Here is a 27,237-nt window from a genome sequence, read left to right on the forward strand (position 1 = left end):
AATCAATTCTGGTGTATTTACTTCTTCCTTGCTATCATTTAGAGCAGTGGTCATCAACCCTGTCCTCAGGGTCCACTAACAGGCCAGGTTTGCAAGATAACTGAAATACATCACAGGTGATATACGGTAATTTGCTGCTCAGTGATTGCCGTATTCTAGTCTGCATCTCCCCAAGGTAATACATAAAACCTGGCCTGTTAGTGGGTCCTGAGGACAGGGTCGATGACCACTGATTTAGAGGAAAGAAAAATGTATGAACCCAGGGTGGCAGAGGTGGCAGACACAGGCTCAGGGCAACCAGAGGGGTACTGATTTATCTTGCGACCCTCAAGAGGGCAGCGCTACATATGATTTTAATAACAAGCATAACTTGCACCTAAACATCTAGTTTTAGTTCACATTTATACTGTGTTTGTCAGTGCATTCCTTTTCTATCTGTGTGCATGTCATTCTATGCATTAAGGTAAAAACTGTTCTACTACCTGTCCTAGTCCCGCTGTCCCATCTGCAGCGCTACTCCTTCACTTCCTGGTCTCACAGGAGATACAGGCAGCAGCGGGAGCCAAAGGCTCCTGTTGCTGTAAGTCTAATTCCTATGAGGGGGGAGCTGGGGGCATGGCTTAACAACGTAGTGTGCTTCTTTGCATGCACATAGCTTAATTTGGGAGCGCGCCTGCACGGGCGCCCACACAGGTTGCTGAGGGGGCACCCAGAGGAAGGAGGAGCAGAGAGCGCCAGTGGGGGCTTCCAGAAGAGGAGGGAAGGGATGACTTGCAGGTATGTATCATATTGTTTTTATTTTAAAGCCCCAGGAAATAGCATTGGTATCACTTTAAAGCTGAACTCTAACAATTAAGCCACTTACTAAAATGTGCTGGCTGACTATGGTTTAAGTTCTACAAGGTGCATGCCACCTCATGGATTTTCTCTGTTATTTACAACTTACAATTTTACTGAGTACCAGGAGTACAGCTATCACTATATTCCCAGCACTATGACAGGAGATACACTGTCTTCTCACACATATCAGCTCTGCTGGCCCCTTCCATCCACTATCCATTCACAGAAGGCTTTGTATTTTTTGAATAGGTTCACATAATACAAAGCATTCTGTAATTGGGTAGGAGGAGGGGAGGCATGGAAACAGCAGTAGCATGTGACTATGCAGCTGCTGGAGCTGAGACCAGCTGTTGACCCCCACATCACTGTTGGTGTGAACCTAAAAGGGAAGTCAAGTAGCTCTCTTAGGATTGGCTACAAGACCTGAGGTGACTGGGTGGAGCCTGAACTCTAGGAAAAGGCTATGCTGAGGCACAGCCAACTGCTCTGAGGAGATTCAGCTGTCACAAGAGTGACAGCTGAATCCGCCCATTGTGATGTTTTGTCACAGTTTTATTGGAGGTTTTGACCTTGCCAGCAATTGATGTTGCTTTATGGGCTATGCCCTCAAGTCAAGTTCTGGGGTCAGTCTAATGCCTGTCTGGCACTGATGGTAAGGGCCCTTTCACACTGGGGCGGGCGTCGGCGGTAAAGCGGCCGCTAGCGGGGGCGGTTTTACCCCCCCGCTAGCAGCCGAGAAATGGTTAAAAACCACCGCAAAGCGCCTCTGCAGAGGCGCTTTGCCGGCGGTATAGCTGCGCCGTCCCATTGATTTCAATGGGCAGGAGCGGTGAAGGAGCGGTATACACTCCACTCCTTCACCGCTCCGAAGATGCTGCTGGCAGGACTTTTTTTACCATCCTGCCAGCGCATCGCTCCAGTGTGAAAGCCCTCGGGGATTTCACACTGGAATGAAAGCAGCGACACTTTCGGGTCGGTTTGCAGGTGCTATTATTAGCGCAATATCGCCTGCAAACCGCCCCAGTGTGAAAGGACCCTAAAGACAGGCCTCTTAAACTATATGAGTTTATATTTATGGGTGCTCATGGTATACTGTGACTAGCATTGTTTGGTACATTTGGAAAGTTGTACTTTTGAAAAGTTGCATAAAGCTGTGGCCTTGCCCTATTTCCAACTTAATCAGCTTCTGTGTCTTTTTGGGGGGCAAGGTAATGGTTTATTAGTTGGTCATAAATGAGCCTATGCTTCTCAGCAGTCATGCATTAAGGCAAATATGTCTTGGCTTTAGAACCACTTTAAAGCTGAACTTTATGTAAGTAAAACCATACCTCCCAACTGTCCCTGAATGGGTGGGATTGTCCCGCAAAGGGAGGGCTTTCCCGCTGCCCCGCCCATGCACACAGAATTCCGTACGGCGCAGCCTGACGCTGGTTTTCTCACTGTGTGAAAATTTTCTTTGATTGGACCTCCCTTCTGCTTGTCCTCATGGTGATTGGCTGCAGCTCATGGCAATCATCCTCCTGTACTGGCCACTCACTCTGTGCGTGGGGGCGGGGTCAGTTGCTGATCTGTGCTGAAGAGGAGGAGGGCTTTCAAATGGAGGAGACTGCAGGTCAGTGTGTGATAGGAAAGTTGCTGCAGTGTCCTGGCAGATGACAGACGGATTTCTGGTGAAGCCTGTGCCCAGAATCTGATCAGATCATTGGAAGACAGAAGCTGGGCTCAGGCTGCAGACACAGAGCACCACTCGTTCTGTTTGCTTCATCTGTACAGGACTATGCAGCAGGAGATAAGGACAGTGAGTGCTGAGAACGGGGGAAGTGTTCTGTGTGTGTCACCCCCCATTCATCCTGCAATCTCCCCGTCCAATCCTGCAATCTCCCCGTCCCATCCTGCAATCTCCCCGTCCCATCCTGCAATCTCCCTGTCCCATCTTGCAATCTCCCCGTCCCATCCTGCAATCTCCCCGTCCAATCCTGCTCTCTCCCTGTCCACGCCCCATCCCATCCTGCAATCTCCCCGTCCCATCCTGCGATCTCCCCGTCCCATCCTGCAATCTCCCCGTCCCATCCTGCAATCTCCCCGTCCCATCCTGCAATCTCCCCATCCCATCTTGCGATCTCCCCGTCCAATCCTGCAATCTCCCCATCCCATCTTGCGATCACCCAGTCCAATCCTGCTCTCTCCCTGTCCACGCCCCATCCCATCCTGCAATCTCCCCGTCCAATCCTGCAATCTCCCCATCCCATCTTGCGATCTCCCAGTCCAATCCTGCTCTCTCCCTGTCCACGCCCCATCCCATCCTGCAATCTCCCCGTCCAATCCTGCAATCTCCCCGTCCCATCCTGCAATCTCCCCGTCCCATCCTGCAATCTCCCCGTCCCATCCTGCAATCTCCTAGTCCAAATCTGCTCTCTCCCTGTCCACGCCCCATCCCATCCTGCAATCTCCCAGTCCAATCCTGCAATCTCCCAGTCCAATCCTGCAATCTCCCAGTCCAATCCTGCAAACTCCCAGTCCAATCCTGCAAACTCCCAGTCCAATCCTGCAAACTCCCAGTCCAATCCTGCAAACTCCCAGTCCAATCCTGCAAACTCCCAGTCCAATCCTGCAAACTCCCTGTCCACGCTCCATCCCATCCTGCAATCTCCCCGTCCCATCCTGCGATCTCCCCGTCCCATCCTGCGATCTCCCCGTCCAATCCTGCAATCTCCCCATCCCATCTTGCGATCACCCAGTCCAATCCTGCTCTCTCCCTGTCCACGCCCCATCCCATCCTGCAATCTCCCCGTCCAATCCTGCAATCTCCCCATCCCATCTTGCGATCACCTAGTCCAATCCTGCTCTCTCCCTGTCCACGCCCCATCCCATCCTGCAATCTCCCCGTCCAATCCTGCAATCTCCCCATCCCATCTTGCGATCTCCCAGTCCAATCCTGCTCTCTCCCTGTCCACGCCCCATCCCATCCTGCAATCTCCCCGTCCAATCCTGCAATCTCCCCGTCCAATCCTGCAATCTCCCCGTCCCATCCTGCAATCTCCCCGTCCCATCCTGCAATCTCCCCGTCCCATCCTGCAATCTCCCCGTCCCATCCTGCAATCTCCCCGTCCCATCCTGCAATCTCCCAGTCCAAATCTGCTCTCTCCCTGTCCACGCCCCATCCCATCCTGCAATCTCCCAGTCCAATCCTGCAATCTCCCAGTCCAATCCTGCAATCTCCCAGTCCAATCCTGCTCTCTCCCTGTCCACGCCCCATCCCATCCTGCAATCTCCCAGTCCAATCCTGCAATCTCCCCGTCCAATCCTGCAATCTCCCCGTCCAATCCTGCAATCTCCCCGTCCAATCCTGCTCTCTCCCTGTCCACGCCCCATCCCATCCTGCAATCTCCCAGTCCAATCCTGCAATCTCCCAGTCCAACCCTGCAATCTCCCAGTCCAACCCTGCAATCTCCCCGTCCAACCCTGCAATCTCCCCGTCCAACCCTGCAATCTCCCCGTCCAACCCTGCAATCTCCCCGTCCAATCCTGCAATCTCCCCGTCCAATCCTGCAATCTCCCCGTCCTCAATCTCCCCGTCCAATCCTGCAATCTCCCCGTCCAATCCTGCAATCTCCCCGTCCCATCCTGCAATCTCCCCGTCCCATCCTGCAATCTCCCCGTCCCATCCTGCAATCTCCCAGTCCAATCCTGCTCTCTCCCTGTCCACGCCCCATCCCATCCTGCAATCTCCCAGTCCAATCCTGCAATCTCCCCGTCCAATCCTGCAATCTCCCCGTCCAATCCTGCAATCTCCCCGTCCAATCCTGCAATCTCCCCGTCCAATCCTGCAATCTCCCCGTCCAATCCTGCGATTTCCCCGTCCCATCCTGCGATCTCCCCGTCCCATCCTGCGATCTCCCAGTCCAATCCTGCTCTCTCCCTGTCCACGCCCCATCCCATCCTGCAATCTCCCAGTCCAATCCTGCAATCTCCCAGTCCAATCCTGCAATCTCCCAGTCCAATCCTGCAATCTCCCTGTCAACGCCCCATCCCATCCTGCAATCTCCCTGTCAACGCCCCATCCCATCCTGCAATCTCCCCGTCAACGCCCCATCCCATCCTGCAATCTCCCCGTCCCATCCTGCAATCTCCCCGTCCCATCCTGCGATCTCCCTGTCCCATCCTGCGATCTCCCCATCCCATCCTGCGATCTCCCAGTCCAATCCTGCTCTCTCCCTGTCCATGCCCCATCCCATCCTGCAATCTCCCAGTCCCATCCTGCGATCTCCCAGTCCCATCCTGTGATCTCCCTGTCCACCCCCCGTCCCATCCTGCAATCTCCCCGTCCCATCCTGCGATCTCCCAGTCCCATCCTGCGATCTCCCAGTCCCATCCTGCGATCTCCCTGTCCACCCCCTGTCCCATCCTGCGATCTCCCCGTCTCATCCTGCGATCTCCCCGTCTCATCCTACGATCTCCCAGTCCCATCCTGGGATCTCCCAGTCCCATCCTGCGATCTCCCAGTCCCATCCTGCGATCTCCCTGTCCCATCCTGCGATCTCCCTGTCCACCCCCTGTCCCATCCTGCAATCTCCCCGTCTCATCCTGCGATCTCCCAATCCCATCCTGCGATCTCCCAGTCCCATCAGTGATCTCCCTGTCCACCCCCCGTCCCATCCTGCGATCTCCCCGTCTCATCCTGCGATCTCCCCGTCCCATCCTGCGATCTCCCCGTCCCATCCTGCGATCTCCCAGTCCAATCCTGCAATCTCCCAGTCCAATCCTGCAATCTCCCAGTCCAATCCTGCAATCTCCCAGTCCAATCCTGCAAACTCCCAGTCCAATCCTGCTCTCTCCCTGTCCACGCTCCATCCCATCCTGCAATCTCCCCGTCCCATCCTGCGATCTCCCCGTCCCATCCTGCGATCTCCCCGTCCCATCCTGCAATCTCCCCATCCCATCTTGCGATCTCCCCGTCCAATCCTGCAATCTCCCCATCCCATCTTGCGATCACCCAGTCCAATCCTGCTCTCTCCCTGTCCACGCCCCATCCCATCCTGCAATCTCCCCGTCCAATCCTGCAATCTCCCCATCCCATCTTGCGATCACCCAGTCCAATCCTGCTCTCTCCCTGTCCACGCCCCATCCCATCCTGCAATCTCCCCGTCCAATCCTGCTCTCTCCCCATCCCATCTTGCGATCTCCCAGTCCAATCCTGCTCTCTCCCTGTCCACGCCCCGTCCAATCCTGCAATCTCCCCGTCCAATCCTGCAATCTCCCCGTCCCATCCTGCAATCTCCCCGTCCCATCCTGCAATCTCCCCGTCCCATCCTGCAATCTCCCCGTCCCATCCTGCAATCTCCCAGTCCAAATCTGCTCTCTCCCTGTCCACGCCCCATCCCATCCTGCAATCTCCCAGTCCAATCCTGCAATCTCCCAGTCCAATCCTGCAATCTCCCAGTCCAATCCTGCAAACTCCCAGTCCAATCCTGCTCTCTCCCTGTCCACGCCCCATCTCATCCTGCAATCTCCCCGTCCCATCCTGCGATCTCCCCGTCCCATCCTGCGATCTCCCCGTCCCATCCTGCGATCTCCCAGTCCAAATCTGCTCTCTCCCTGTCCACGCCCCATCCCATCCTGCAATCTCCCCGTCCAATCCTGCAATCTCCCCGTCCCATCCTGCAATCTCCCCGTCCCATCCTGCAATCTCCCCGTCCCATCCTGCAATCTCCCCGTCCAATCCTGCAATCTCCCCGTCCAATCCTGCAATCTCCCAGTCCAATCCTGCAATCTCCCAGTCCAATCCTGCAATCTCCCAGTCCAATCCTGCTCTCTCCCTGTCCACGCCCCATCCCATCCTGCAATCTCCCAGTCCAACCCTGCAATCTCCCAGTCCAACCCTGCAATCTCCCAGTCCAACCCTGCAATCTCCCCGTCCAACCCTGCAATCTCCCCGTCCAACCCTGCAATCTCCCCGTCCAACCCTGCAATCTCCCCGTCCAATCCTGCAATCTCCCCGTCCAATCCTGCAATCTCCCCGTCCCATCCTGCAATCTCCCCGTCCCATCCTGCAATCTCCCCGTCCCATCCTGCAATCTCCCCGTCCTCAATCTCCCCGTCCAATCCTGCAATCTCCCCGTCCAATCCTGCAATCTCCCCGTCCCATCCTGCAATCTCCCCGTCCCATCCTGCAATCTCCCCGTCCCATCCTGCTCTCTCCCTGTCCACGCCCCATCCCATCCTGCAATCTCCCAGTCCAATCCTGCGATTTCCCCGTCCCATCCTGCGATCTCCCCGTCCCATCCTGCGATCTCCCCGTCCCATCCTGCGATCTCCCAGTCCAATCCTGCTCTCTCCCTGTCCACGCCCCATCCCATCCTGCAATCTCCCAGTCCAATCCTGCAATCTCCCAGTCCAATCCTGCAATCTCCCAGTCCAATCCTGCAATCTCCCTGTCAACGCCCCATCCCATCCTGCAATCTCCCCGTCAACCCCCCATCCCATCCTGCAATCTCCCCGTCCCATCCTGCAATCTCCCCGTCCCATCCTGCGATCTCCCCGTCCCATCCTGCGATCTCCCCGTCCCATCCTGCGATCTCCCCGTCCCATCCTGCGATCTCCCCATCCCATCCTGCGATCTCCCAGTCCAATCCTGCTCTCTCCCTGTCCATGCCCCATCCCATCCTGCAATCTCCCAGTCCCATCCTGCAATCTCCCAGTCCCATCCTGCGATCTCCCAGTCCCATCCTGCGATCTCCCAGTCCCATCCTGTGATCTCCCAGTCCCATCCTGCGATCTCCCAGTCCCATCCTGCGATCTCCCTGTCCACCCCCTGTCCCATCCTGCAATCTCCCCGTCCCATCCTGCGATCTCCCAGTCCCATCCTGCGATCTCCCAGTCCCATCCTGAGATCTCCCAGTCCCATCCTGAGATCTCCCTGTCCACCCCCTGTCCCATCCTGCGATCTCCCCGTCTCATCCTGCGATCTCCCCGTCTCATCCTACGATCTCCCAGTCCCATCCTGCGATCTCCCAGTCCCATCCTGCGATCTCCCTGTCCACCCCCTGTCCCATCCTGCAATCTCCCCGTCTCATCCTGCGATCTCCCAATCCCATCCTGCGATCTCCCAGTCCCATCAGTGATCTCCCTGTCCACCCCCCGTCCCATCCTGCGATCTCCCCGTCTCATCCTGCGATCTCCCCGTCTCATCCTGCGATCTCCCCGTCCCATCCTGCGATCTCCCAGTCCCATCCTGCGATCTCCCAGTCCCATCCTGCACTCTCCCTGTCCACCCCCTGTCCCATCCTGCGATCTCCCAGTCCCATCCTGCACTCTCCCTGTCCACCCCCTGTCCCATCCTGCGATCTCCCAGTCCCATCCTGCGATCTCCCTGTCCCATCCTGCACTCTCCCTGTCCACCCCCTGTCCCATCCTGCGATCTCCCGGTCCCATCCTGCAATCTCCCGGTCCCATCCTGCAATCTCCCGGTCCCATCCTGCAATCTCCCCGTCCCATCCTGCAATCTCCCCGTCCCATCCTGCAATCTCCCCGTCCCATCCTGCAATCTCCCCGTCCACGCCCCCCCCCCCCCCCCATCCCATCCCATCCCATCCCATCCCATCCTATCCCATCCTGAGGTCTCTCTGGACATGTGGCCCTATTCAGTGCGCTGCATGTCTTCAGAGGTCAAGATGTATGCATAAACATGAGTGTTTCTCAGTCCAACTGTATTCAACTAGATTACATTCTTCTATTAAACTTTAAGTAAAATACTCTAAAAATAGTCTAAACAACACACTGAAAAAGATAGACTTTTGTTAAATTGAGATTATATATATATATATATATATATATATATATATAGTCATATTGCTCATGAAGCAGAGTTCAGAAAAAAAGCAACAGGCTATTAAAATAGTGCAGCATTGGAAAGGGAGCAGCGGGCCAGCAATAACGCAGGGCACAGGTAAGTGTTATTGCTCAGTTTCACAGCTGGATAGGTACCTACAGTAACTCTGTCTTGTATTGGTGCTCTGCAGTCTCTTACTAGGAGAAATACAATGATTTCCCTAAATGGAACTTCGGAAGGTAATGCCTTTTGATCTGGCTGCATGCTAGTCTGATTGTGCTATATCCCTTAAGTTCATACCTGTGTAGTGTGAGGGCCTTACTGAGTGATCCGCTTAATTAATAACCAATCAGGACACCAAACTTCATAGTGTTGGTGAATTTAAAGGAGAATCTCCTAATGTCACTCCACAAGTTAAAATATTATACCTCCCAACTGTCTCTGATTTCGAGGGACTGTCCCTGATTTGGGGTAATGTCCCTCTGTCCCTCTTTCCTCCTCATTTGTCCCTCATTTTGGCCTGATCTGTATAGTTGTATATAAAATGCACTACTTATCTATCAAAAAGTGTTTGAGTGCTAAACCTTTAATTTAATTTCTATATTGCTGTAATTGTAAATTCCAAAAGCCAATATAAAGGAATAGTAGTGGGAAAAAAAACACTTGTGGGTCTAACCAATCATTTTTTTGCACAATGCTCCTTTAAGGGGGTGTGGTAGGGGGTGTGTCCTATGCCTACATACTTTTGCTAATTGGTGTCCCTCATTCCCATCTCAGAAAGTTGTGAGGTATGGTAACCCCCCCCCCCCCCCCCAATGTTTAGGTACTGGTTAAAAATAATTAAATACGTTTTTAAATGTAATTATTGTCAGTACCTAAATTGGACTTACTTTGCATCGGTCTCTTGCAATCTTGTGTACAAAGGCACTCAGGCTGGTGGAAAGATGTGCAATACAAGGAGCCAATCAAATATGCCGTAGTGCCCATGTCCTGATAAGAAACTTGTGTACCTTTTAGGGGAAAGCAGTATGAGCAGAGAAGTGACATTCTGCCTACTGTCCAATTACAGGCTAGGGGCAGAGAGGAGGCCTCGTTTTGGGGAAGTAAGGGCAGCAGTCCGCCTGTCCAATATGACTGGACTGTGTAGATATCAGGATGTAGAGAAAAACATATCTTTTTGCAGATAAAAAGGTCTGATATATGTATTTCAATTGTACAAAACTTGTGTAAAAACTTGCATTGAGAAACAAAAAGAGGAAATACGACTGAACAGCCATGACATGAACTACAAATGCAATAATAAACAGTATTATAAAAGCTATGATAAAGACCAGAAATCTATACTGACCTTGAGGGAAATAGTACAATCTTTATCTCCTTTTAATTCCTGGAGAATGGAGCCTTCAGGAAGTAAGATACTATGCACAGGAAGCAGAAAAAAAAGATACTTGGTGATGACTTTGCTTCCTGTCAGAAAATACTGAAAGATCTTGACACAGGCATTTGAAAATGAAATTCCAGCTCGTTTAACCACAGGCCGGCCATAGCCGAAAGACGGCTACAGTGCGGTCGGCTTATTCTGGGTGGGCATCCTCACAGAATTCTAGGTGGACGTCCTCACAGAATTGCGCTCTCCCACGCGTCCCCTGGGGCCCGCACCCGGGAACATCCGTGACCGCCGGGTCCCATCACGGTAAATCACGGTAAATGGCCGCAAATGACGGAGCATCACTTGTAAACAAACCAGTGTCATGTCATGATGCCAGTTCTTCCCTCCCCTCTCTGTACCGATCAGTATAGTGTGAGAGGAGAGAGGGAGAGATCGTTTGCAGCGATGTGGGCACTACAGATCCAGCCCACAGCGCTGCTCAGTGCCCATACTCTGCCATACTATGCAATACTATGCAATACTCGCCAATATTCTGCCAATACATTTTAACAGAAACAAAGAATTTTTTTTTTACCAAATTTTCAGTCTTTTTTGATTTATAGCCTAAAAAATAAAAAACCCAGCGGTGATTAAATACCACCAAAAGAAAGCTCTATTTGTGTGAAAAAAAGGACAAGCATTTCAAATGGGTACAGTGTTGCATGACTTAGTAATTGTCATTCAAAGTGTGAGAGCACCAAAAGCTGAAAATTGACCTGGTTAGGAAGGGGGTTTAAGTGCCCAGTGGTCAAGTGGTTAAAAGGACAATTTGACTATATTCATAACATAGTATAGAAAGCACCGATGTACAGTGGCCATCTTTCATCATCCTACACTCATTACAAATGCCATTAATGACACTGGTATGTAAAATTTGCACCTAACATAGTAACTTTCTTATTTAAGCAAAACATTAGAACCTTGTGAAAGACACTTGTACATGTACACTAGCCTACCGTGACCGCACCGTAGGAAAACGGTAGGTTGTCTTCTTATTCAGAGACTAAAGGCAAAGCAAAGCATCTTGGGATATGTAGTCCGTATGGATGGGATTCGCCCCCTCTGGCTGAATCATGTGGAACTACAACTACCAGCTGGCTAATGGGGAAGAACAGACCGCTGGGAGAGACTATAAGAGGGATGCATTGAGGCCTAGCACGCTCTCTTGGGACCCAGCGTGGATCTGTATGTAGGGATTTTGTGATAGTGTGAGTTGTAGCTGAGTCGCAGCCTGCGCTAGCAGAATTATCAAGCGGATATCATGTAGGGACATCTGTAGACAGCTCCCCTTAGCTGTCCGGCGGCAGCCTGGAGGCTGTTCCTATCTCATTCATCCTGCAGTGGTATCAGATTCGGGTGAGCCGTGGCACAGTGCAGCGGAGGCCGGATATCATACCCTGAGCCACGTTTCTGAGAGACCATCATGATCATCACCATCACCATCTCTTGTTCCAGCGTGGTGAGTGGGAAACAGCCCAATCTTATAGACACTGTATATAGACACCATTGTCTCCTGCACCTGTTATCTTTAGTTCCAAGGATCTAGACCAAACACCATAGACACTATATACAGAAACCTTTGCTTTCCATTGCTCTGCTGTTGCTTGTAGTTCCACAGAAAGTAGCATCTTTAAGTCAGTGATCACTGTGGATCCAGTTACAGTTTAATCTACACAAGAAGACTGTTCACTGTTTATTCACAACTTACTAAGTCAGATGCTTTAATTTACCATTCAAAATTTCCCTGCATGCAATTATACATCAAGGGCTAGCTGAAGATCAACCGGACTGCCGCACAGCAATACGGAACTACTTTCACCTCCCTCCCCTCTTCAGGGATTTGTTTTACTAAAGTTCATAAAGCTATAATTCATCAAGAACTCTCTGTAAGAGCAGGTTGAATTGCAATACAGGTCAAACAAAAAAGAAGAAGGGTACGATAAAAGTCCACTATGAAATTGGAGGGTACTCCTTAGCCACTCACCAATGAGGTGTTGTCACCGTAACCTTAACAACAGCATACAAATTAATCCAGTGAGAGTCACTGGGTGAACCAAGAGGTTACTTTGGTAACAAAGGGCAATATTAGAGGAGTATATATTCAAAAAAGTACTTTATTGATATCAAGCAATAAAATCAAGTGCAATATTCCTACTCAAATGTACAGTTTTGCATTGTCATGATTTACACCAACAACACCTTTGTGCAGTGCATATATTGTAAACATCAGACAAGGACAAGTACATGTAACATACCAACACATAATCTATAAAAACTGGATGTCTGGATGCCTGGTCGTGATGCACAGAGAGGATGTCATGCGATATAAAGTGGGAATGCATAAGTAAAGGACATCCATGCTGTGCATCGCCCCAGTGTGGAAGGCAGATGGTTAACTATACGGATCCAATTCAGAGTTATTGTGGGGTGATGATGGTAATCCCTCTGAGGATCCTGGAAGTGTGGATTCATGTGACACCGAATACGGAAGGTCCCGCTGCATTGGGATGATGAGCCGGATTGAGGAACAGTTCACTACCCACATGGACTGAAGGACTGTGTAAAGCACGTCCTCCCTACTACAGACTACCGCTTGGAGGCATCACATTAAAGTCCATATCAGAAGACATGTGTACGAAGGTGGAGCTTCATTAGTCACTGCTTGTAACTTTGGCGGTTATTTACTAAAGGAAAATCCACTTTGCACTGCAAGTGCACTTAAAAGTGCACTAAAAGTGCACTTGGAAGTAAAGTCGCTGTAGATCCGAGGGGTACATGCAAGGAAAATAAAAAACAGCATTTTAGCTTACATATGATTGGATGATAAAATCAGCAGAGCTTCCACTCATTTCAGATCTACCCCTTAGATTTAGAGTGACTGTACTTCCAAGTGAAAGCGCAAAGTGGATTTGCCTTTCGTAAATAACCCCCTTTGTCTTATTTCATCTATAAGTGCTTTTTTCAATCCATAAGTGGGTCCTCTTAATGACAGGATTGCAATGACTCTTCCAATAACTTTATCATCTTATGATACTATTTCAGTGAATTAGGATGTCACACTGCTCCTACCGTCATTGCCTAACATCGTACCATCTCTGTGCTTGACATCAATGAGAAAATATACAAGCCGCCTCCGGTGTACTGATAAAGACCGTTGATCATTTCCCCACCCCCAAACAGTATGTCCACACTTTCAGGATCCTCAGAGGGTTTACCATCATCACCCCACATTAACTCTGAATTGGATCCGTATACTTCACCAGCTGGCTTCCACCCTGGGGCGATGCGCAGCATGGATGTCCTTTACTTATGCATTCCCACTTTGTAGAATCATGTATGGGATTAATATCGCTTGAGATCCTCTATGTGCATCAGAGCCAGTCGTCTGGTTGTTCGTCCAGTTTTTATAGATTGTGTGTTGTTATGTTACATGTATGTCCTTGTCTGATGTTTGCAAGATATGCACTGCACAAAGGTGTTTTTGTTGGTTTAATTTATGACAATGCAAACTGTACATTTGAGTAGGAGTATTGCACTCCATTGATTTTATTGCTTGATAAAATACTTTTTTAAATATATACTAACATCTAATATTGCCTTTGTTACCAAAGTAACCTCTTTGTTCACCCAGTGACTCTGACTGGGTTAATTTGTATAAATTGCAATACTGTTTCTATTTGCTAAAATTTGTACTTGTTATTTACTGTTCTGCGTTTATGTGTAAAGGAGCATTAGAGAGGGGTCATGCTCTCCTGTAGCCTGTTCACATAGGCATTGGATGTGCTGGTTGAGTACAGAGATTATAGTGTTTACTGTTCAATGTTTGAATCTGATAGGTAATTGCTATTTAGTTATTGATAACATTCCTATAGTAAATAACATTTTAAAGTGTAAATTTGAGTTGACTATCTAATTTCTTTTTCATCCATCTCATTAAGTAAACTTTGTTGGTTTAATCAATTCTGCTGTATTTACTTCTTTCTTGCTGTCATTTAGAGGAAAGAAAATGTATGAACCCAGGGTGGCAGAGGACTCACAGGCTCAGGGCCACCAGAGGGGTACTGATTTATCTTGCGACCCTCAAGAGGGCAGCGCTACATGTGATTTTAATAACAAGCATAACTTGCACCTAAACATCTAGTTTTAGTTCACATTTATATTGTGTTTGTCAGTGCATTCCTTTTCTATCTGTGTGCCTGTCATTCTATGCATTAAGGTAAAAACTGTTCTACTACCTGTCCTAGTCCCTCTGTCCCATCTGCAGCGCTACTCCTTCACTTCCTGGTCTCACAGGAGATACAGGCAGCAGCGGGAGCCAAAGGTTCCTGTTGCTGTAAGTCTAATTCCTATGAGGAGGGAGCTGGGGGCATGGCTTAACGACGCTGTGTGTTTCTTTGCATGCACACAGCTCAACTTGGGAGCGCGCCTGCACTGGCACCCACATAGGTTGCTGAGGGGGCACCCAGAGGAAGGAGGAGCAGAGAGCGCCAGTGGGGGCTTCCAGAAGAGGAGGGAAGGGATGACTTGCATAGAGGTATTTTAAAGCCCCAAAAATAGCATTTAGTATCACTTTAAAGCTGAACTCCAACAATTAAGCCACTTACTAAAATGTGCTGGCTGACTATGGTTTAAGTTCTACAAGGTGCATGCCACCTCATGGATTTTCTCTATTACTTATTTACAACTTACAATTTTACTGAGCACCAGGAGTACAGCTATCACTATATTACTAGCACTCTGACAGGAAATACATTGTCTTCTCACACATATCAGCTCTGCCCACCCCTTCCATCCACTGTCCATTCACAAAGTATTTTTTGAAAAGGTTCAGATAATACAAAGCACTCTGTAATTGGGTAGGAGGAGGGGAGGCATGGAAACAGCAGCAGCATGTGACTCTGCAGCTGCTGGAGCTGAGACCAGCAGGTCCAGTGTCGAAGAGCCAAAAATATATTGATAGCTGTGCTTGTGGTGCTCAGTAAAAATGTAAACTGTAAATTAAAGAGATATGTCCATGAGATGGCATGTACATCATCGGACTTAATCCATAGTAAACTAGCACATGTTGGAAACTGAATGAATTCCCAGAGTTTGAAACTGATTAGCTCTTTAAAAGTATGCTATTGATGTTGCCTCTTTACAGCAGAACAGCTACATGCGCAAATACACTAAATATACACTAAATGGAAAAAATACACTAAATGGAAAGAGACATCTCAAGTCTCCCGCAAATCGTGGGAGACTCCCACATTTGGATGCTGGCTCACAGGTGATCTCCCGGCTGAGTCTGTCACTCAGAAAGGCAGAGCAGCCTGTGCAGCGGAATATTACTGAGCTGACACGCTGCCGCTTCCCTTCCCAGTGTTATGAAATAGAGAGCATCCCTGGCTTCCCTCTAGACGTGCACTTCTCCCTTCCTGCCACTGGGGGCTGCTTGTATATGCAGGTGAATTGGAATGTGATTTTAGAGCTTGCCCAGTTTGCTCTACCCGAGGCTGACTGTTCTTCATGTTCTACCTACACCTAAGGTAGATTATGCCAAAAGTCTTTATGATATTTGATGTTACAATGGCAGTCCTAGCAAATTCCTCTGTGAAGAGCTGATTGCTGGGGATATGGCAGGAGAACTTGCCATAATATGACATTATACATTTTATTGCAAATTTAACTTGAAGCTTCCATGTTCCAGCACTTAGTTTTACACTATCCCTTCTCTCTGATGCAGGCAGTACTCATTCAAAAACATTTAGTGTGCTTTCACACTGAGGCATTGGGGACGTCGAGGTAAAGCGCCGCTATTTTTAGCAGCACTTTACCGTCATTTTAGCGGTGCTATTCGGCCACTAGTGGGGTGCTTTTAACCCCTGCTACCGGCTGAAAAAGGGTTAAAACCACAACGGTGCTTTGCCAGTGGTTTGGCTGCGCTTTGCTGGTGCTGCCCATTGATTTCAATAGGCAGGGGCGCTTTAGGAGCGGTGTATACACCGCTCCTACAGTGCTGCAAAGATGCTGCTTGCAGGACTTTTTTTACTGTCCTAGTTACTGTTACTAGTAAAAAAGAAAAATAAGAGACAAAGAATGCCTATGCATGTCAAAAAAGGCAAACTTTAACTGGTACTGATCAGGCTGCATTTGACTGGGGAGGGGGGGGGGGGGGGGGCATCACCTCCCTGAAATTAGTTTGCCACCTCCCTGAAATTAGTTTTTGCAGGTTGGGATGTCTGTGGAGAGCAACAGTCTAAAGAGGTTCCAGCATCAATGCATCATTTACAGATCATGTGACATAGACTTGCCTCATGGCATGCTTACTCTTTTTCTGTTGTGAAGGATATTTTTAAGATAATAAATATGGTATTGTACTAATGGCAGACATCTCAAGTCTCCCGCGAGCTGCTGGAGTCTCCCGCATTTGGCTGTGGGCTACCGGATCTCCCGGCTGGACCTGTCACTCAGCCACAGACAGACATAGCAGCCCGAGTGGCCGAATGGAGTACGGCTGCTCTGTCTGTGGCTGAGTGACAGGCGGATGTAGGCTGCGAGCCGAGGCAGAGGGGGGACAGACCATACTACTGCATGGGTACTTTTTTTTCAGGTTGGGTAGGTCCGGCCAATACAGCAGGGAAGGGAAGGAGGGGGGTGGGCGGAGGCACAGAGAAGACTGTGATCCGCAGGCTGTAGCAATTAAAAGAAAAACTTTCCCCAGTAAAGCGGATGCTTTCTCCACTTTTGGGTGCCACTTACGCAGTGATCTCCTGTGCGAAGTACGTGACAGTTCTCTTCTATATCAATCCGCCGGGCAGACCGGGACTGTCATGTACTTGTCACACAGGAGATCACTGCGCAGCGGCACCTGAAAGTGGAGAAAGAGTCCGCTTGACAGGGGAAAGGTCTTTTTTTTTTCTTTTAATTGCTACAGCCTACAGATCACTGCACCCAGTCTTCTCTCTGCCACCCCCCTCCTGCTGGGGAATTCTCTGACTGGGATGGCTCCCCAGCACCAGCAGCCAGACCCCAGGACCAGCAGCCAGACCCCAGGACCAGCAGCCAGACCCAAGGACCAGCAGCCAGACCCAAGGACCAGCAGCCAGACCCCAGCACCAGCAGACAGACCCCAGCACCAGCAAACCAGACCTCAGCACCAGCAGCCAGACCCCAGGACCAGCAGCCAGACACCAGCAGACAGACCCCAGCACCAGCAAACCAGACCCCAGCACCAGCAGCCAGACCCCAGGACCAGCAGCCAGACCCCAGGACCAGCAGCCAGACCCCAGGACCAGCAGCCAGACCCAAGGACCAGCAGCCAGACCCAAGGACCAGCAGCCAGACCCCAGCACCAGCAGACAGACCCCAGCACCAGCAAACCAGACCTCAGCACCAGCAGCCGGACCCCAGGACCAGCAGCCAGACCCCAGCACCAGCAGCCAGACACCAGCAGACAGACCCCAGCACCAGCAAACCAGACCCCAGCACCAGCAGCCAGACCCCAGGACCAGCAGCCAGACCCCAGGACCAGCAGCCAGACCCAAGGACCAGCAGCCAGACCCAAGGACCAGTAGACAGACCCCAGCACCAGCAGCCAGACACCAGCAGACAGACCCCAGCACCAGCAAACCAGACCCCCAGCACCAGCAGCCGGGCCCCAGCACCATCAGCCAGTCTTCTCTCTGCCTCTGCCCACCCCCCTCCTGCTGGTCAATTCTCAGACTGGGATGGCTCCCCAGCACCAGCAGCCAGACCCCAGGACCAGCAGCCAGACCCCAGGACCAGCAGCCAGACCCCAGCACCAGCAGCCAGACCCCAGCACCAGCAGCCAGACACCAGCAGACAGACCCCAGCACCAGCAAACCAGACCCCAGCACCAGCAGCCGGACCCCAGGACCAGCAGCCAGACCCCAGGACCAGCAGCCAGACCCAAGGACCAGCAGCCAGACCCAAGGACCAGTAGACAGATCCCAGCACCAGCAGCCAGACACCAGCAGACAGACCCCAGCACCAGCAAACCAGACCCCCAGCACCAGCAGCCGGACCCCAGCACCATCAGCCAGTCTTCTCTCTGCCTCTGCCCACCCCCCTCCTGCTGGTCAATTCTCTGACTGGGATGGCTCCCCAGCACCAGCAGCCAGACCCCAGGACGAGCAGCCAGACCCCAGGACCAGCAGCCAGACCCCAGGACCAGCAGCCAGACCCCAGCACCAGCAGCCAGACCCCAGCACCAGCAGCCAGACCCCAGCACCACCAGACAGACCCCAGCACCAGCAGCCGGACCCCAGGACCAGCAGCCAGACCCCAGGACCAGCAGCCAGACCCCAGGACCAGCAGCCAGACCCAAGGACCAGCAGCCAGACCCAAGGACCAGCAGCCAGACCCCAGCACCAGCAGCCAGACACCAGCAGACAGACCCCAGCACCAGCAAACCAGACCTCAGCACCAGCAGCCGGACCCCAGGACCAGCAGCCAGACCCCAGCACCAGCAGCCAGACACCAGCAGACAGACCCCAGCACCAGCAAACCAGACCCCAGCACCAGCAGCCAGACCCCAGGACCAGCAGCCAGACCCAAGGACCAGCAGCCAGACCCAAGGACCAGTAGACAGACCCCAGCACCAGCAGCCAGACACCAGCAGACAGACCCCAGCACCAGCAAACCAGACCCCCAGCACCAGCAGCCGGGCCCCAGCACCATCAGCCAGTCTTCTCTCTGCCTCTGCCCACCCCCCTCCTGCCGGTCAATTCTCAGACTGGGATGGCTCCCCAGCACCAGCAGCCAGACCCCAGGACCAGCAGCCAGACCCCAGGACCAGCAGCCAGACCCCTGGACCAGCAGCTGGACCCCAAGCTCCTGCAGCCAGACCCCAGGAACAGCAGCTGTGTTATCAGGCTGCATTTCATGGGCACTGGTATAGCTGCATTTAATTGGCATTGGTAAGGCTGCATTTTATTGGGGGGGGGGGGGGGCGGCGGCATGAAGTGTCACCTCCTTGAAACGAGTTTGAAACCTCCCTGAAATGAGTTTTTGCAGATTGGGATGTCTGTAATGGTATTGCACAGAGGGGCCCCAGACCTCCTCTTCTGGGGGTTTCTTCACTGGTGCTATTGGTTCCTCTTCTTTTGTATCTGACCCCATAGCAAGCTGCTTGATATGGGAGCACATCTGCACGCTCACTCCCAAACTGGGCTGTGTGCATCTATAGACAAAAAATGTCTTGGCTTTAGAACCACTTTAAAGCTGAACTTTATGTAAATAAAAAAAAAAACAATTAAACGTTTAGGTATCGGTTAAAAATAATGAAATATGTTTTTAAATGTAATTATTGTCAGTACCTAAATTGGACTTACTTTGCATCGGTCTCTTGCAATCTTGTGTACAAAGGCATTCAGGCTGGTGGAAAGATGGGCAATACAAGGAGCCAATCAAATATGCCGTAGTGCCCATGTCCTGATAAGAAACTTGTGTACCTTTAGGGGAAAGCAGTGTGAGCAGAGAAGTGACATTCTGCCTACTGTCCAATTACAGGCTAGGGGCAGAGAGGAGGCCTCGTTTTGGGGAAGTAAGGGCAGCAGTCCGCCTGTCCAATATGACTGGACTGTGTAGATATCAGGATGTAGAGAAAAACATATCTTTTTGCAGATAAAAAGGTCTGATATATGTATTTCAACTGTGCAAAACAAAACTTGTGTAAAAACTTGCACCAACAAACAAAAAGAGGAAATACGACTGAACAGCCATGACGTTAACTACAAATGCAATAATAAACAATATTATAAAAGCTATGATAAAGATCAGGACTCTATACTGACCTTGAGCGAAATAGTACAATCTTTATCTCCTTTTAATTCCTGGAGAATGGAGCCTTCAGGAAGTAAGATACTATGCACAGGAAGCAGAAAAAAAGATATTTGATGATGACTTTACTTCCTGTCAGAAAGAACTGAAAGATCTTGACACAGGCATTTGAAAATGAAAATGAAATTCCAGCTAGTTTAAAAGGACAATTTGACTATATTCATAACATAGTATAGAAAGCACCGATGTACAGTGGTCATCTTTCATCATCCTGCACTCATTACAAACACCACTAATAACACTGGGTATGTAAAAATTTGCACCTAACATAGTAACTTTCCTATTTAAGCAAAACACTACAACCTTGTGAAAGACACCTAGGCTACATGTACACTATACTACCGTGACCGTAGCCGTAGGAAAACGTAAAAAGCAGCAAGAACCGCGTTTTCCCCCGGCCGGTGGTCAAAACGTTTTTGGAGGTTTCTAATGTGCGCTTTCTAGTGGGATAACATTGAAGTAAGTAGTGTGCATGTCGGCTGCTAGATGGAGATGACCATCACTACTGTACACTGTGCAATAAAACAAAACAAGCTATGGGCTGGTGGTCTGTGTTACTGAGTGACATTAAGATGGATGTCGGGCTGGGCAAGGTGACGGGTGAACCACAACTTTCAGCAACCCCTACGGGGGCATGGCTACAGATGGAATAGAGGGGAAAGTAAGAGAGGCTAGTCCTGAGTTGATACATCCCAATAAATATGTCAATTTGCATGATATTGGTGATATCAGTTCAAGCATAGCATTGATTGCTGGAGCAGGTTACCTCCTCTAGCATCCAGAGTAATGCCTAATCCATTAAGGATGGGAACAGATGTGTAGGCAAAGAGAGGCAGATACTGGTAGTAGGGGATTTGATTATTAGAAGGGTGGATAGGGTAATTTGTGACAAAGACAGCAATCACTGAACAGTTTTCTGTTTACTGGGTGCTGGGGTTTGATAAGGTTGGAAATAATAGGTTAGAGTTCTACTTAAAATAGATTTTTATTTCTCTACATAATGTGTGCGTGTCAGTATATGTTGCAATACTAGTCTTAAGTTTTTCCAGATGTGTCTAGCGTCATGTATGTTGAAATTATACTGCTTGTTACCTTATATGGAAATTTGTTCAAACTGATGCTTCTGTAACCAGTCTATAAAAAGCCCCAATAAAGAGCCGACAGGTTCAGTTGACAGTACGGGACCTTTAAGGCTCGGATCTGATATACAGAAACCTATATTCTGTGTCTTACTTCTTTGAGAGCTAATTTGGCAAAGCAATATAAACTAGAAGCAGTTAAGTTGAAAACTGCACCTAACAATTCTGGCGCCCGGAAGTAGGGACACACCGATTATACTACAAGAGGTGGATGAATTGGACTGACGGAACAAAAGGACAGGCATTCCGGGAACCACAGATTGAAAACCTGCGCAGGTAAGAAAAAGCTTTATTTTTCTTATATTCTGTGCTCCCCTGATTTGTGCCTATCCGTTCTGTCAGTTACGGTTCTCCTGGTTTTAAAACACCAGCCTCTGTAGTGGTGAGTCTAGAATTACTGCATATTTTGGTTTATATTGATGGAATTATTTGTTGTTTGTTGTCTTGTCTGTCTTGTTGAGAAAGTGAATGAGCCTTGCCAAGGTTGGTATGAATTGAAAGAATATCATCCCAATGAGCAACGGAATGCGCCTTTACCTCACATGATGAGCTTGGGGGTCTGACGCTTAAGTTTGATATTCAATTTAATTCATAAACCATAGACGGGTTGAAAGTATAAGCCCTGTCTGCTCCATAAAGCAGGGATAAGAGTGTATGAGAGGGATCCCAGATACGGGGGGGAATGAGGTCTCCATAAAGCCCGGAGATCTAGTCGGATACCTGGTCACTTAAAGGAATGCTTGTATATGTTGTAGCTGTCATTCTGGTCATAATATTTGTGAGTTGGCTAGCATATAAAGTAATTCGATTTCAGAAATCTCATCCGGAGAGGTTTTTAGTATTCTGGCACCCTAGGAGGAAGGCAACGAGGAACTAGTGTAGCTTTTTTAGTATTTAGTACTGTACACTAAGTGTCCCACTTGCTACCTAGGCACGGACTGTCAGAATGGGCCAGCAGAACACGAAACCCCGTCAGGGAATTGTGGTGCATTATACGGTGCCACAGATAATTAAGAACATCTATGGGAAAGATGAAGCATAGGACTTAAAGGATGTCCTTCGTAAATTTAAGGTGAAAGGAGCAGCGGGTTTAGACCCGGATGTATAGAGTGAAATAAAAAGGGACAGACAAGGAGAGGTGTTAGAGAAGCAATGGATGCGTCAGGTTCAATGCTTAATTAAAGTCTCAAATAGAGCGAAAGAAGAGGGGTGGAAATATAATCCAGATTGTGATGGTTGGGATATGAAAGACAGAAGAACAAAAAAAAAAAAATGTTGAAATTTTAAATAATCTTAGTTCAACCATCCCACCCCCATATACTGACATAGAACGTAAACTACACAAGATATATCCTGTACTTGAGGGTAGAGGATGGGTTTGTATAGCAAAGCCAGCTGCTTTCTGTAGATTTGTGACACAGTTAATGAATACACATGAAGCAACCTGGCAGGATGAGGAGGATTTATGCAGACATAAAATGACTCTGACCCTGTTTAACCAGTTTATGACCGACCTGCAGACTGAGCTGAGGGGGAATGGCAATCTGGAGACAGGACGTCAGACACATAGACTCAAGGGCTCCTTTTATTGCTAGATTAGAAGCTTTCTGTCAGGCAAAACAACAGGAGAAGGGGTCAATATCACCCATGAAACAAATGCCAGGACAGGCTGTATTGGAATTTTACTTATCTATGGAAAGTATGATGGCAGATGAGGGATTGGATTTGGCTCTGCCAGTCACGATCTGAGCCTTCAATAGACAGTTTATGGAAAGATTAATTCCACAGATAAGTGAAAGACTGAAAGCCTGCACACCACCCTTAATTTGTTGCGATTTTTGGCAGAAAAAGGTTGCAAGGTTAATAAGAAAAAGTTGCAAGTGTGTCAGAAAAAGTTATCTTTTTGGGACATTGTATATCACAGGGTACAACACATCTCACTGAGGAGAGGGTTCAAGTGATAAAGGGAATGTTACCCCCATGGAATTTCAAACAATTGCGTATGTTTTTAGGTATTGTGTCATATTGTAGACAATGGATACCACATGCCAGCGCTTTGATGCAGCCATTATACGATTGTTTGAAAATTGTACCGTATATGCTTACAGAAGTAGCTTATGAGTCGTTTGTCACTTTGAAAAGGTTGTTGATTTCTGCCCCGGCTATCGATATTCCAGATTACACCAAGACATTTTATTTGTACATTGCTGAAATCACTGGACATGCCACAGGTGTTTTGACACAGGCACATGTAAAACAAAGACCCGTTGCTTACTTTTCAGCAGCATTAGATCCAGTGTCCAGAGGTTCACCGTCCTGTGTATGGGCGGTAGCAGCGGTGTCGATAATCCTAGATAAGTCATCAGAAATTGTTCTAGACAATCCAGTTGTAGTGCACACCACACATGACATACATGCAATCTTGTCTCAAGTTTAGCCCAAACACATTTCAGTGGCTAGGCAATTAAGGTTACAGTGTACTTTACTTTTACCTCCAAATGTCACTTTTCAGCGCTGTACAACTTTAAATTTGGCCACCTTTTTGCCTCTTCAGTCACCAGATTTGGCAAGGGGGAATAATAGTGCTAATAAGGAAGAAGAAGAGGAAGAGAAAAAAAAAAAAAAACTTTCTCGAGAATCTCTGATAGGACATTCTAAAAACAATGGACTTTTTAGTTTTTTTGACTACTGATGAAATAATTTATCCATCAGATATGTTGCAGTTTTTATATATCATTTTTATGTGACAGGACATGTTTATTATATCAAGATGAGATATTTTTTTACACATCATTTTTTACATTCATATATAGTGTATTTTCAGAGTTGAAAGGGTTAAACATCCCTACAATAGAGTCATTCTAGTTAGAAGGAACATCTGGTGTTAATTAAGACAGAGTACATTTTTTCTTAAAGGTACATGTTACAGATACACCAATTTTAAATGCTGAGCACACTTTGTACATAGATGGTAGTAGGTTTGCTGATGACAAGGGTAAATATCACACAGGGTATGCTGTAGTGGCTGATACACAGGTAATTGAAACACAGCCCGTACCAGCCCATATGTCAGCACAAGAAGCAGAATTAAAAGCTTTAGAACAAGCCCTAGAATACTTAAAAGGACGAGAAGGGAATATTTATACTGACTCTGCCTACGCTTATGGTGTAGCGCATGATTATGGCCACATATGGAGGGCTAGAGGTTATCTGACAGCAGCAGGTACACCTGTAAAACATGGAGAAGGGATTAAGAGAGTCCTGAACAATCTTCAAAAGGTTAAACGAGTGGCCATTATGAAGATAGCGGCACACACGAGCGCAAAAACAATTGAGGCAAAAGGAAGTGCATTTGCAGATTTGACTGCAAAACAGGCAGCTCTAGGGGAATGAAGCCCTGAAACTTTAGCAGCGGTAGAGGTGAGTATCCCAGAACCAACATGGCAGCAGTTGAGTAAATTACAGGAGCAAGCAGGGGAGAGCGAGAAAGATAACTGGCTCAGGATGGGAGCAGCACCAGACCTTGACAATGTAAGGAGGGAAGGAGGGAAGGAGGTAAAGTATGCCTACCTGCCTCTCTGTACCCAGCAATGGCAGCGGCAGTTCACCTACCCACACATGTGAGTTCCAATTCCATGTATAGGATTGTGAACCAAGGATGGCTCGCCCCTGGATTCAGTAGTACTGCGAGAAACTACTGTGCAGCCTGCCAAATCTGTCTCCTGAATAACCCAGGACAGAGAGTAAAAACCCCACGAAAACACCAGGTTCTGGCCTAATACCCCTTCCAGAGACTGCAAATTGACTACATACAAATGCCTAAGAGCGGCCCTTTGAATTTGTCCTCGTGTGTATCGATTTATTTTCAGGTTGGCCCGAAAGTTATCCAGTAAAATCAGCTACAGCAAAAGTCACAGCCAAGAAACTGATCACTGAGTTAATACCTAGGTTTGGTCTTCCTGAAACCATAGAATCAGATAGGGGGATACACTTTACAGGAGAAATCATGCAGAATGTGATGACCATGTTAGGGGTTCAACAAAGTTTCCACACCCCTTATCATCCACAGAGTTCAGGATCAGTAGAAAGAGTAAATGGGACAATAAAGTTGAAAATACAAAAAGCCATGCAAGAGTTAAACAAGACATGGCCAGAATGCTTGCCTTTGGTTTTGTTCTCCACAAGATACACTCCAACAGGGAAAACAGGATTATCCCCATATGAAATACTTTTTGGGAATGCACCTAGATTAGGTCTATACTTTCCACAGAGTATGCAATTGCAATGTGATAGTTTTACTGCATATGTGATACAATTACAACAACGTCTAACTAAGATCCACAAAAGTGTGTATTCTTCTCTTCCAGACCCTAACTCAATAGCAGGTACACATACACTGCTACCAGGAGATTATGTATATGTTAAGAAACACACCAGAAAGACACTGGAACCTAGATTTGAAGGTCCTTATCAAGTGCTTTTGACTACAGCCACTTTAGTGAAATTGGAAGGAAAAGCAGCCTGGATCCACGCATCACACTGCAAAAAGAGTCTTGAACCGAGAGAAACAGAATGAAGATTCTTCTAACTATGATAATAGTGCTTGAATGTTTTCAAATGTTTGTTTATACATGGACTCCGGGTATCAATGTAACAGTTCATGAAAATAGTACTGATCTTAGATGGGTAAATCAGGATAAGAGTATAACACAATATCATTACTACGAATGGTATTTTGTACCAGTAAGGAAATGGGAAAACACAACAGGAGGATATATATACAATGGCAACATTATGGTTTCAATATAAAAATAGAAGACGCTCTACCCACCATCTTCGAATCCTCTGTATTAATTCCTATTCCTAGATCTTGCATAAATGTTTCGGTATTACAACAGAAAACAAAAATCAAATTTAATGTAACTTTTCCCCAGCTACCAGAATGTAGGTATCGCCGAGAATGGTATGATACAGTTCTGGGAGCTGCAGGAACTGGAATGGGAATAATGAATGGGATACAGATGGAAATGATACAAAATAAGTGGAAATGTGCAGGAAGTCACATAGCTGATAGTTTAATAATTACAAGCAAATGGTTACCTACAACATTCGAAACACAAATTAGTCAGGTACAATTAACTAAATATCTCAATATTATGGTTAATCACACAGCACTAGCCAATCTGGAGTTGTGGAAAGCAAATCAGGAGTTCATAAACATTACTCAATGTGTTTTTTCTACACTATCTTATCACATTCAAATTAATAGAGCTCGAGATGAGTTACGATTAGGGAATTATCGCACTTGGATGAACTATTTCAAGGGTTTAAATTTAGAAAGTACATGGTTTGAAGTACCAGGAAAAGAAGTTGAATGTGAGGAAAGATGGTGTGCTGGAAGGTTTGATGTATACAAAGTGGAGGAGGTCCAGGTAATGTGTAAGTTAATAGTGATGCCACTCCTGATAGGAAGGATCTACCTGAATTTTGGTATTCTGAGATTTATGGACACTATGTAGATACACAAAACATGACTCATGATCTAAGTCTATGTGCTAAAACTAATAAGGGAATAGTCTGTGGAAGAAGTTCTCCAGTCTATGAACTTTGCTTATTGAAACATCAATCTAACATATGTAAGTTTCAGAGATTACCAGTAGGTGTAGGAAACAGATTTATGGAGATAGGACTACAACATATTTGTTTAGTCACAAATGATCAGGAAACTATGGAAAGTTTAAATAAAACGGCCCCTTTTTCAGGATGTGTAAAGAATGTTAAAATGCTTAAATGGCAAAATGACACTTTCCTTTTTGAACCAGATGCACATAGAATATTTAATCTAGAATGGACGGTATATAATCTTACTGATACTACTCCTTTTATATCATCATTAGAGCTCTTACGGCAAATCTTAACCACTTCAGCCCCGGAAGGTTTTACCCCCTTCCTGACCAGAGCACTTTTTACAATTCGGCACTGCGTCGCTTTAACTGCTAATTGCGCGGTCATGCAATGCTGTACCCAAACGAAATTTGCGTCCTTTTCTTCCCACAAATAGAGCTTTCTTTTGATGGTATTTGATCACCTCTGCCGTTTTTATTTTTTGCGCTATACACGGAAAAAGACCGAAAATTTTGAAAAAAAATGATATTTTC

The 27,237-nt window shown here is 47.8% G+C and overlaps 1 protein-coding gene across 1 annotated transcript in view; it reads right to left on the minus strand.

The window, feature by feature from the left end:
- Positions 1–10,112, minus strand: part of LOC141127387 (glycoprotein-N-acetylgalactosamine 3-beta-galactosyltransferase 1-like) — a 78,438-nt gene extending 68,326 nt beyond the window's left edge. Inside the window, exon 1 of the mRNA XM_073613752.1 lies at positions 10,017–10,112. The gene's annotated coding sequence lies outside the window, so the exon portion shown is untranslated. The remainder of the gene's footprint in view (positions 1–10,016) is intronic.
- Positions 10,113–27,237: the final 17,125 nt, after the last annotated feature.

This window comes from Aquarana catesbeiana, linkage group LG02 (genome assembly GCF_042186555.1).
Source record: "Aquarana catesbeiana isolate 2022-GZ linkage group LG02, ASM4218655v1, whole genome shotgun sequence".
NCBI lineage: Eukaryota > Metazoa > Chordata > Amphibia > Anura > Ranidae > Aquarana > Aquarana catesbeiana.